This window comes from Dipodomys merriami, unplaced genomic scaffold (assembly GCF_024711535.1).
Source record: "Dipodomys merriami isolate MVZ:Mamm:240054 unplaced genomic scaffold, mDipMer1.0.p SCAF_110, whole genome shotgun sequence".
Classification (NCBI taxonomy): Eukaryota; Metazoa; Chordata; class Mammalia; order Rodentia; family Heteromyidae; genus Dipodomys; species Dipodomys merriami.
In genome coordinates this window covers 1,267,586-1,280,000 of record NW_027202383.1, presented here as the reverse complement: position 1 = coordinate 1,280,000, position 12,415 = coordinate 1,267,586, and positions in this window count along the sequence as shown.

The window sequence follows — 12,415 nt, the reverse complement described above, 5'->3', positions numbered from 1 at the left end:
AGAATTTTCCATGTTCCTCCAGTACCCAGCACAGCACTCTGTACCTGATAAGTGCTTCAAAACCTCCATGCTTTCAATGCATCAGTATTAGTGTATTGATTTGATGTGGGGTTTTTGTTTGATTTGCCTACTGACTTTCCTTTTTAAGTTTTATTGTAAACATGATGTACCAAGGGGTTACATAATGCCTACCTACTTTCGACCTCCTGTGTTAGCCTCCCGAGTGCCTGGTACTACAGGCATGCACCACGCAGCTAGTGGAAAACTTGTATGAAAAGAAACTACCATGGGTGGTAGACCCTTCGCTCATGCGTCTCTCTGAGTTAGGTTTTACTTAATTTTATTATCTTTAAGGAATTCTACACAGGGGGTGAATAGGTCTATCTTCACATGGCTACACGGCCCACACAGCAAAGCAGCTGGGGTGTTCCAGACTTCTCTATAAATCTGAACAAAATATGCTTAAAAGAAGATTCTGGAAGTCCTGAGGGAGAGCTGGGGACAGAGCAGGATTCAGACCACAAAGCCTGTAACACCCTGAGCCCTTCCAGAACTTGTAGCCTCAGGGGGGTTTCCTCATGCAGTTGCCAACTGGGAGCTGGAAAATTCTAGAAGGCCCACAGACCATTAAGAAAGGCCAAAGAAGAACAAGGCTAAATACAAGCAGCCTGCTGAGTGGTTCTAAGCTGCTCGGCGCTGCTGCAGGAGGGCAGGCCTTGGGGCCGGGGCGGCTGGCGGTGGGTGTCATGAGGCCACAGGAATGACCCCCCCACACACACACACAGCACCCGTTTCTAGTGCCATCCCAGAATAGCTTCTAAAATCCGACTGTCCGTGACTCACTTTGGGGGCCATAAGGTCTGTTGTGCAAAGGACACACACAGTACCTGAAGAGGCAGGGCGGTTCAAAGGGGGCAGCTTAGGAGGTGGGCTGGGGAGCACGCAGAGCCGCTGCTGGATGGCACGACTTCCCGGGACAGCCCTAGCTCACAGATTTGGGGAGAAAACATGAGCTTTATGTTAGGACAAATAAGAAAGCCTCGTGGAAGTGAATGCAAAGTGTGTGCACGGGTGTGCATCTCCTCCTTGGGCAACTAGAAGTACTTGGCTCTTGATATATTTCTTCCTCCCTATCTCCTGAGCAACAAGCTAGTTAAATTCATCTGTGTCTGGGTCGTGGCAGCACAATTCTTGGCACAGGGTATGAGCCCAATAAATATAAGTCTTTCAGAATCAGTATTTATTGCCGGGCATGGCAGCACATGCCTATAATCCCAACCACTTAGGAGTCAGAGAAGCAAGGACTAAGATGGAGATCAGCCCCAGGCAAAGCTATTAAGATTTAGTCAAAAACAAGCCCTGCCTGTGGTCTCATCTCTTCAGGAGGCAGAGAGAGGAAAATCCTGGTTTGAGGCCAGCTCAGCAAAGTTAGCTTGAGCCCCTACCTGGCAGGGGGGAGGTGGGGAGGGGAAACAGCTAAAAGTAACCAGGCAATGGTGGCTCATACCTGTCATCCTAGCTACTCTGGAGGATGAGATCTGAGGATCAAGGTTCAAAGCCAGTCTAGGCAGGAAAGTCTGTGACTCTTACCTCCAATTAACATCCAGAAAACCAGAAGTGGTGCTATGGCTCAAAGTGGCAGAGCGCTGGCCTTGAGTGAAAGAGCTCAGGAACAGTGCCCGAAGGCGGGGCGGGGAGGAGGGGGGACCTAAAAGCAAAAGGATTGGTTCAGGTGGATGGTTCAGGTGGAAAGGTGCCTTTGAGGCCCTGAGTTCACTCTCCAGTACTGCAGGAAAGGAAGGAAGGAAGGAAGGGGAAAGAAAGGAAGGAGGGAAGGAAAGAAAGAAAAGAATTAATCAGCGTTGTCTGATTTGTTCTGGAAAAGTTCCAGAATACAACAGCATATCTCTAGAAAAATCTAGAACCCCACAGAAAGATGGCCTTAGGCCCAGGTGTCTTTGTTCCCATCCACACTTTTTGCTTTCTGCAAGGATCCAGGTTTTGATGAATAAAGCCAAAGCTTACATTCTCAGCATAGTGAGGGTCACAGAGATTTTACTAGGAAATCAGCAAGAATGTCTGCAGGCAACTGCAGGGCAGTGAAAAGTGACAAAAGGAGCCCCAGGAAGAGGGGACCAGGGGCCCTGGAGATGGAAGGGAGGGGTGCTTTACCCACAGGATGCATCGCACAGGGCGTGAGCTTTGCAGAAACAGATCCTGTTTAAAAGGCAATCATTTGTCCCACTGTAATTGCAGGTCAGTCCAGCCGTGGACGCTGTATGTTCTAGAGAAATGTAATAGAGCAATAATAGTTTTAATGACACCCTTCCAATGCCATTCACCTCACCTTTGGGTGACAGATGGTCAGATTGTGCTCTTTAAAAAAAAAAAAAGCATTAAGCCGGGTGCCGGTGGCTCACGCTTGTCATCCTAGCTACTCAGAAGGCTGAGATCTGAGGATCATGATTCAAAGCCATCCCAGGCAGGAAAGTCCATGAGATTCTTATCTCCAATAAACCACCAGAAAACCAGAAGTGGTGCTGTGGCTCAAGTGGTAGAGCCTTGCCTTGAGCTGAAGAGCTGAGGGACAGCGCCCAGGCCCAGAGTTCAAGCCCCACCACCAACAAAAAAAAAGTTGGACTGGATGTATGGCTCAGGTGGTAGAGCCCCAGCGAGCCTCAGGGCTCATACGCAATAGACCCTGAACAATTACATGTTGCAGGAGTAGTAAGCGTGGTTTTGTTCAATGTTATGCTGTCTGATGCCTTAGGGGCACAAGACAGCCAGTGCCTTCTGACGGGGCCTCCCCCCAGAAAACCTCTGCACAGAGAAGCAGGCATTGATTAGCGGAAGCCACGCCCAGGCCTGCCTTCCCCAGGCCCAGGGAAGCAAAGGATCAAGGGTCACCCCTGGAGCAGAGCCCCCAGCAAGGAGAGGCTGGCGTGGGGGTGACGGGGTCCCAGAGCCCAGGCAGGGCTGGCTGGTGAGAGTGACTCAGGGCTCGGGGCTCCTCTGTTTCCTGGAGTCATTGCCCCTTTCCAGGCTTCTGGAGTCTGCAGGTTCCTTTAAACAGCAGGTGCACGTGCAGAGGATGAGTCGGGAGTGGTCGCAGCACAAGGGACAGCTCTGTGCAGAAGCGGAGCCCCAGGAGGGAGCAGCCTCGCCTCTGCCCACCGCAGCCGCCAGGCTCCCGGAACACCCAGCGTCTGCCTCTAATTTGGGGGTGAAGAGTTTCCAGCACAAGTCGGCCAGCCCGGCTTGGTCCAAACTGGGGCCTCGCCCACCGGTAATCGGGAGCATGTGGCATGACGGCAGACATGACAGGCAACGAGTCTCACTCTTTCCAGAAGAACAGACGAACCCGCCCAGCCAGCTCATCCTCCAACCCGGGAGCAAACCACTGCCTTCCACACCCAGACCACTCCAAAACTTCACCTTGGGAACCGAGCACCGACTGGCTCAGGAGGCTGAGATCTGAGGGTCTCGGTCCAAAGCCAGTCTGGGCAGGAACATCTGTTAGATTCTTATCTTCAATTGACAGAAAACCGGAAGTGGCCTGTGGCTCAAGTGGTAGAGCGCTTGCCTTGAGGGAAAGAGTTGAGGGACAGTCCTCAGGACCTAAGTTCAAGCCCCCAAAATGGCACACATAGATACACATGCATACCTTCAACCTCTGGAGAGAATGTTCCAGAATCCTCAGCCTCTGTGAAGGATCAGTGAGTCTATCACACACCAACGTGTAGCATCAGCACTGCCCGACATGGGCTCTCAGCAGCTCATTCCTGTGTGTTGGGGGCCTGGCAGAAACTAAGCAATTGCTGTGCACACACAGGTAACCGGTGAGCCAGCTCAACGTGCTTGGGCATAAACCACCAAGATAGGATGCGTGCAAAATGGTGTGCATGTACCTCTGTGTGTTCATGTGTGTGCATATGTGTTGATGTCCACCAAATACAGGGCATGATGGTGGACTCTGGAGATAACCTTGAGAACAGGGAGCTGCACTAGGAGGGAGGGAGGGAGGGAGGGAGGGAGGGAGGGGGTGGGGTGCCAGCGCTCCTAGGCCTCAAAGTTCTAGCCTCAGCCCACAGGTTGCCAGAGCCAGGGATGCTGTTGACGCTGCGGGTCTGAACGTGCGGAGTCCCAGAGGACAAGTCCAGTGCGGGCAGGATGAGCCCTGCATGCGTCTGTCCCCTCCCCTCTGCTACTGAGCGCGACCATAAAGCGAAGCTCCACGATTCACAGTGTCTGTGGAATGCTTCAGAGTGAGGAGGAGCCTGGATTTCATGATCATGGGGAGGTCAGGACACAGGCATGAAGGAGGGCGTGCATGCGTGCACACACGCACACACACACACACACACACACACATGCCAGTCCCTGAGAGCAATGGTTTCCACATCCTCAATATTATTTTTCTCTTTGTGCTAGTATTGGGGTTTGAACTCAGGACCTCTCATTTATTGTTTTTCCCCTCAAGGCTGACACTCCACTACGAGAGCCACAGCTCCACTTCTGGCTTTTCTGATGGTTAACTGGAGATGAGTCGAATCAGCTTTCCTGCGCAGGCCGGCTTTGAACCACTATCCTCAGATCTCGGCCTTCCGAGTAGCTAGAATTACAGGTGCCAGCCATGGGCCCCCTGCGGAGCCTGGGATTCTCTCCTTGGGAGGCAGAGCTCCATGCCATGGAGGGCTATGTTGGGACCAACTGGATGGATGATGAGCCACCACAGAGGTTTCTGCACGCAGATCCGCTCCGAATGTGGCGCCCTCCCCATAGGCCATCCCCCCCCCCCAGGGAGCTGTCTGTCCCTGGACCCCAAGCAGCCACCAAGAGCCTGGCCCTGGGCTCCGCCGGCCAGGTTGCTGCCCAGTCCTCTGCCTCTCCCAGTGCCTCCCTTTACTAGCTGGGTGCAATTACCTCGTTCCCTTGGGTGCCACCCGGTGCTTAGCACCCGGCCCTGGGGGGAAACTGGGCAGGGAAAACACAGGAAGCAGAAAGGGCAAGGGCACCTGCCGAGGCCCCGCCCCGCCCCGGCCCCGCCCCTCCCAGGCCCCCACCCCTCCCAGACCCGCCCAGTCCTGCCGAGGCCCCGCCCCACGCAGGCCCCGCCCCTCCCGGGTCCGCCCATCCTGCCGAGGCCCCACCCCTCACCCCAGGCCCCGCCCCTCCCAGGCCCCGCCCAGTCCTGCCAAGGCCCCGCCCCGCGCAGGCCCCGCCCGCTCCTGCACAGGCCCCGCCCCCAGCAGCCAGCCATTGGGCCTGGCCGGGCGGTGTTCCCGGGTGGGGTCTGCTCCTGAGCACCCGGCCCGCAACCGGCTGCTGTGAGCGGCCGAGCTCCTTGACCAGCGCCAGCTCCTTGCAGACAAACCTTTTCTTTCCTGGGGCCCCACCCTGCACTGGGTTCTGGAGCCCCGCACGCAGGCGCCACCCGCCAGCACATTCCAGGCTCCTTAGGCGCCTTGTGCCACCTGTAAGTTGCGGATGGTGGAGGGTGCAGGCAGACATCTGCCATCGCCACTCCTGACAAGTGTTATCAGAACGTGTGGCTATGGGCTCCGACACCTTCTGGCTCCCGCTCTGGCCCTTCCTGGCATTCACTATTTGCACGCGGGACCAGCCCTGCTATGCCATAAATCTCCCCACCGCGGGCGTCCTCAGGGCCTTTGCATATGCTGGGCCTTTAGCATGGGCTCCTTCCTCAGGACATCCTCATGGCCCACTCCCTCCTATACACCTACCTCTGCTCAGACACTTCCTTTCAACACCTCCTGCAAACCTGACTTCCTGCTCTGATCCTTTGCTTTCTATTTAGCATATTTCCTGCCAGACAGGCAGGCAGGCAGACAGACAGACAGATAGCGTTAGATAGATAGATAGATAGATAGATAAATAGATAGATAGATAGACAGACAGACAGACAGACAGACAGACAGACAGACAGACAGATAGAGATTTATTTTTCCTGTCATGGGGCTTGAACTCAGGGCCTGGGTGCTGTCCCTGAGCTTTTTGCTTAAGGCTAGCATTCTACCACTTTAAGCCGCAGCATCACTGTGTTCTGGTGGTTTATTGGAGATAAATAGTCTCACAGACTTTCCTGCCTGGGCTGGCTTTGAACCGTGATCCTCAGATCTCAGCCTCCTGAGTAGTGAGGATGACAGGCGAGAGCCGCCGGCCTGACTCTGCCTGGTATATTTTTGTTTGTCCATTCTCTCCCAGCTCCCTTGGAGGTGAGCATGAGCGGGGCAGGCTTGTGTCTGCTCTGCTTGCTCTGGATTCCCAGGCGGGTACAAAGCAGGCACCCTGGCAATGCTATCTAATGGGACAGGGAATGCCGTTGAAAATATCCACTCAGCAGAGCGCTTGGCATGCGCGAGGTGCTCAGGAGATGTCCTGGCTGGCGCCCGGCGCACAGAGTTGTCAGACTCAGCAAATAAAACACACGCACTACATCCGAACAGGAGGCTCACCGGCGCCTTCCCCTCCCTGGCCACCAACCCTCACGGCCCTTCCACCACTGCTGCCCCCGGAAGCCACACAGGGCCACTGACAGCACCTGTGACCCCACGGGGAGAGCACAGGAGGTCTGAGCACGCCGTCCACCACTCGCTCCCCAGCGGGGACAGCCCAGAATTCTGTGCCATCGCCCAGAGGCCTGTGTCCCGCAGCCTATGTGGAGCGTCCTGTGACAGCCAGGCCTCTGTAATCCATCAGAGACTTCTCAGAGGACCAGAAAGTTCCATCTAGGCCCTCCTCCCTCCCTCAGCCTCACCAGGAATCAGTATAGCCTTGCGGAGTCCTAATCCCGTGTAGATCGCCACACAGAATTCCAGGGCCTGCGAGTGTCCCCAGCAACAGACCTGAATCCTCAGGTTCATGACCCTCTAAGAGCAAGTCTGTGAAGGGACCCGCAATCTGCAGGCCCACAGACCTCCGCCCAGCCCACCCCCAGCCACGGGCACAGGCCTTGGCCTTGACCGGGCCGGTCCTTCCACTCCGCCCACAGGAGCCTGCTGCTGGACAAGGAAATCTGCAGCTTTCCGGAAGCCATACCCTGCCAAGGGGGCTTGGGCTGGAAGTATTTTGTCCCTTTCTTTTGAATTTCTTATTTTGTTTGCTTGTGCTGGTACTAGGGCTTGAACTCAGGATCTAGGACACTGTCCCTGAGCTTTTCCACTCAAGGCTGCTGGCACTCGATCCCTTGAGCCACAACTCCACTCTCAGCTTTTTGCTGGCTAATTGGAGGTAAGACTCCCATGGACTTTTTTTTTCCTGCGCTGCCTTCACACAGGGAGCCTCAGATCTCAGATTCCTGAGTAGCTGGGATTACAGGCGTGAGCCACAGCACCCTGTAAGGGGCAATTTTGAAACAGCAGCAGGGAGGAGGGAAGGGAAGAGGAGGAGGCGTGGACCCAACAGGCTCCGGAGACCAGGACCTAGACACGTGTGACCACCGGGGCCAGAGTCAGTACGGGAGAGAATGGCAGGACTAGGAGCCCCAGCAGTCCTCAGCCGTGCCTCCGGAAGGGCTCAGCACTGTCATGGCAGGGACCCCAGAGCAGGGTCTCCCTCCTCCCACCCCCGCCATGCCCTAGCCCTCCCTCCTCCCCCAGCACCCACCCCCATGGTAGGACCCCCGCCCGGCATTTCTCCTCCTTCTCAGTTGCCAGGAGAAAAATAATTTCCTGCAAGTGTGCTTCCCACGTCCCTCTGTCCCTCTGATCAATATTAATAACAAAATTAATAACTGGGTGATTGGCAGCGATTGTGTGCCAGTCGCGGAGATAAGCGCGTGGCACGCACGCTCTTGAGGGGCTCCTGGCAGCCACGAAGGACGGGAGGACTCCAGGGAGCCGGGTTCCCCTAGCGGCAGCGAGGGTGGGGTCCCAGGCTCTGAGGAGACTTAGGGGGCCCCCCTTGCCAGGGGGCTGTTGCCATGTTGCCACACATAGTTGGCCTGGGTCTAACACTGCCCTGTGCGGTGGCGGCCTTGGGGGTCATGGGCCCTCTGTGGGCCTCAGTTTCCCTGGCTGTAGCATGCAGGGGTTGGAGGAACCAGGTGCTCCGGGGGTCCCTTCTGCCCCTACACTGATTCAGAAATGGTGGCAGCCACACAGCACTCTGCTTCCTTACGAGCGTCCTGCTTTCCTCTCTCTCCATTTTTAACATCAGCCAGTGCCCTCAATTTGTTTTCTCATCTTCGCCCTCATTCCGCTGGCCTCTTGGGAGTGGGGACCTAATTTTAGTGAAGGTCAAGGGCGCTCTCTTGGGACCGCCTCCGATCTGGTACCCACCTGTGCAGAGAAGAGACAGCGGCTAGGGAGCCATCGCCGTCTCCTGGCTTCGAGGAAGGGTCACGCAGGTTTAGGGCGGGATGGAGGATGGAGACCTCCACCTGGTAACCAAGTCTCCCCGCTCACCCGCCTGATCCTGGCGTGGGTTCACCAGACAAACCGCCAGGGCTGCCCTTGGCCTCAGTGCTGTCAGCGGCCAACGTCCCAGGCATAGCTGGGGACACTGAGGCATGGGGAAGAGGCCTGGTGCTCGAGTCTGAGCTGCGTTCTGCGGTGTAGCCTCGAGAGGCGGGCAGCCTGGACCATGGCGTCCACTTCAGCAGCTATGCAGCTATCTGGGGAGGGGGCGGAGGACATAGAACCAACCTTTCTTTCCTTCAGACCTATGGCTGGCGCAGCATGGAGAAGGATGGAGATGATGGCTATTGAGTCCTAGAGTAAGGGTGCGTGGGGTCTGCCGTGGGTGGAAATGAACATGAACTTGAATATTCATTAGAAAGCCAGGATCCAAGAGGAGGATTTCTTGGCTGACCTAGTCCATGAGCACTCCCTGGGCCAGCGAGAAGCAGCCACGGGCAGGGAGCAGAGACTGAGAGGTAGGGCGGCGTGGGCGGGGTCCAGGAGACAGGTAGGGGGAGAGGGCAGCATGTGCACAGGTTTTACAAAGTGGCCCGGACGCGGGAGCTGTGGCTCAGCAGCCAAGAGCACCTGCTTAGCAACCACAAGGTCCTGAGTTCAAATCCCAATTCTGACAAAAACAAAGAGGGCCGGCTAGGGCTGGGAAGGTGGCTCAGTGGTACAGCACTTGCCTTGCATGACTGAGGCCCTGGGTTCGATTCCTCAGCACCACATAAGCACAAAGAAAAAAGCTGGAAGTGGCGCTGTGGCTCAAGTGGTAGAGTGCTAGCCTTGAGCTGAAGAGTTGAGGGACAGCGCCCAGGCCCAGAGTTCAGGCCCCACGACCGAACCCAAAAAAAACAAAGTGGCCCGGCTGGGCTGGACATACACTCCTCATCTTTCTGCCCAGGAGGAGGGCTCAAAGCTTAGCCCAGCGCCCATGGCTCACCCTTGTGATCTTAGCTACTCCGGAGACTGAGATCTAAGGATCAATGTTTAAATCCAGTCTGGGCAGGAAAGTCTGTGGGACTCTTATCTTTAATTAATCACCAAAAAGCTGGAAGTGAAGCTGTGGCTCAAGTAGTAGAGCACCAGCTTTGAGTGAAAAAGCTAAGGGACAGGGCCCTGAGTTCAAGAGTTCAAGCTCAGGGCTGGGAAGGTGGCTCAGTGGTAGAGTGCTTGCCTTGCATGCATGAGGCCCTGGGTTCGATTCCTTAGCACCACATAAACAGAAAAAGCCAGAAGTGGTGCTGTGGCTCAAGTAGTAGAGTGCTAGCCTTGAGCTGAAGGGCTGAGGGACAGCGCCCAGACCCAGAGTTTACAAACCCCACAAAAAAAGAGTTAAAGCCCAGTACGAACACACACACACACACACAACCAAAGCCCCTGTGGCCTCTGAGCGGCCTTCCTCTCGCCCCAGGCCTGCTCTGGGCAGCCTGCGTGGCCGCCGGGTCCGGGTCCGCTCTCGGCCGTGTTGCAGTGGCCGGCCTCTGTGCCTCCTGGCGTTGCCTCCCTCTTGCTTGCTGGCCAGGGCCGCTGTCACCGCAAGCAGAGACTCTGGTCAACGCTGGCCGAGGCCAGGGGCCGCTGCCACCTGCGGAGGGGAAGGGGCTCCCAGCTGGGCCTGGAGGGGGTGGGGGTGTGAAACAGCGTCCTGGGGGCCAGGGGACCCCCGCTGGCGCGCTCAGTGAACTCCAAGGACAGGAACAGGCGAGCAGAAACTAGGCCAGGAGGAGGCCTGTGGCGCGGTGGCGGCATGCCGTCCCTCTCTGGGGGTGCGCAGCCAGAGCCCGCGCCCTCCGGGCCTCCCTCTCCCCATCCTCCCTCCGTGAGGGGGCTGACCCCGCTTCCGGTGGGCCTGCCTCAGTTTCCTCTCTTCCCAGACATTCCTGAAAATCCTCAACCCTGCCTCAGCCTTCTGCTTCCCTGAGGTGGATTTTTGCAGGGGTGTGTGCGCGTGTGCACGTGTGTGTGTGTGAATGGGCTGTGTACACTGGGCACGCGCGTGTGTGTTGTGCACCTGCAGAGGCGCATGTGGCCGCGGACGCCGAGCTGGGGCGCTGCCCAGGGCCCCGGCCTCGGCTGCTCAGGCCGCTCCGGGTGCTGGCTGCTTGCATGAGGGTGGGTCATGTGTGGGGTGGCTGGGCCGGGGTATGCCCAGCCCTGCGCGGCGCTCCACCATCTGCCAGGCTGGGAGCCACCGTGGAGGAGCTCAGGGAGCCCCACTGCCTTCAGATCATCACCCACCAGAAGCCGGGGCGCCGGGCCCGGTGCTCACCCCCGCCGCCCCACGCACCTGGCTGATGGCAGGTAGACCCTCGCTGGCCAGGGGCTAGGTGGAGGCGGGAGGGACCTGTCTCCTCCCACCAGTTCTGAGTGGGACCCGCAAATGTTTCCCCTGGTGTTGGGGGGGCCCCTGAGCAGGGGCGGGGCACGGGGTGATCACTGGGGATTCACACGGAGGAAATGACAGGAAGCTTCCATGGTCTGACAGGGGGGAGGGTGGGAGGAAGGGCTCCTCCCCTCCACCTGGGGCACCTGCAGAGGGAGGGGTGTGAAGCTGCCCCCCAGCAGGGGTCCTCCCCCCCATAGACGCCACTCTGGGCTGGCAGGCACCATGGAAAATTCTGCCCTTGACTTTGCTCCCAGAGCCGGCCTGCCTCTTCCCACTGCCAGGAGCCGGGGAAGAGAATCACGTAGGTGCAGAAAGTGTGGCCTGGGCTCCCTGGGTGGGGGAAGGGTGGAGGCCCAGGGAGGGGGTACCCCACCCCCGTCCCGCACAGCAGACCCCCAGGAGGGCACCCGAAGACCCCGCACAGAGCGGCACAGGGAGGATGGGGACCGGCCAAAGAGCAAAGTTGATCTGGGGAACTAAGATGTCCCATCAGCCAGTCTCCAAACCACAGGGTGTGAGGTTTAAGGTTCAGGCCAAAGCCTGGCTCACTCACCCCGAGATGCCAAGGAGGGGCAGAGAAAGGTTTCAGTGCACCGCATGGACAGCCTCAGAAAGAGGCAGAGTAAGCACTCGGCCCCTTCGGCCAGCGGTGGCTGTCTGGTGGCTGTCTCGGCCGTGCTCTGGGAGGGGTGGAGAGCTGCCGTCCCCCTCCCGCCCCTCAGCCCTCTCTGTAAACACGCAGGGCTCCATCCTGTCCTGCCTGGGTTCCCAAATGGCTGGAAGGTGATGGCTCCAAGACTGCACAGCCCAGACCAAGATCCCCGGCTTTTCCTCTGCTTGAGTTACTTCATGGGCCCAAGAAAAGGATTCAGTGCTTTTTCAGCAAAAGAAATTCAAGGATGCCGGGCGCCGGGGCCTAACCTCTGTCATCCTCGCTACTCAGGAGGCTGAGATCTGAGGATCGAGGTTCAAAGCCAGCCTGGACAGGAAAGGCCGTGAGACTCTTATCTCCAGTGAACCACCAGAAAACCAGAAGCGGTGCTGGGGCTCAAGTGGTAGAGCTCTCGCCTTGAGCTGAAGAGCTGAGGGGCAGCGCCCAGGCCCAGAGTTCAAACCCCACAACCAACAACAACAAAAAAGTTCAAGGATCTGTGATAGAGGGGTCCCCGCGGGGGCTCGGCCTCCCTGCTGCTCCCAGCGCAGCAGCTGGTTGGCCTTGCTGTGGGGCGCGGGGAGAGGGGGGGCTGCTACAATACCCACACAGGGACCCCAGTCAGCCCTCGCTCCGCCTCAGGACTAACAGTGAAAGGGATTAAACACTTCCATGGACAAACTAATGTCACCACTGTAGATGGCAGGTCACCGGGATGGAGAGAACCAGCCACAGTGGGCTAGGAGTCCCAGGGAGGTCCCTTCTGTCACTGCAACCGATCAGAAAGACCTTCTCATCACAGACTCAGCCACGGACAAGAGACACATCTAAGATGGCAGAACTTCCAGATACCTCAGCCACCAACTCTGGCTGTCCCTAGGCAAGTCACAAACCCCTCTGAGCCTCAGTTTCCTCCTCAGCAGAGATACGGTGGAATCGGATGACCTCAAC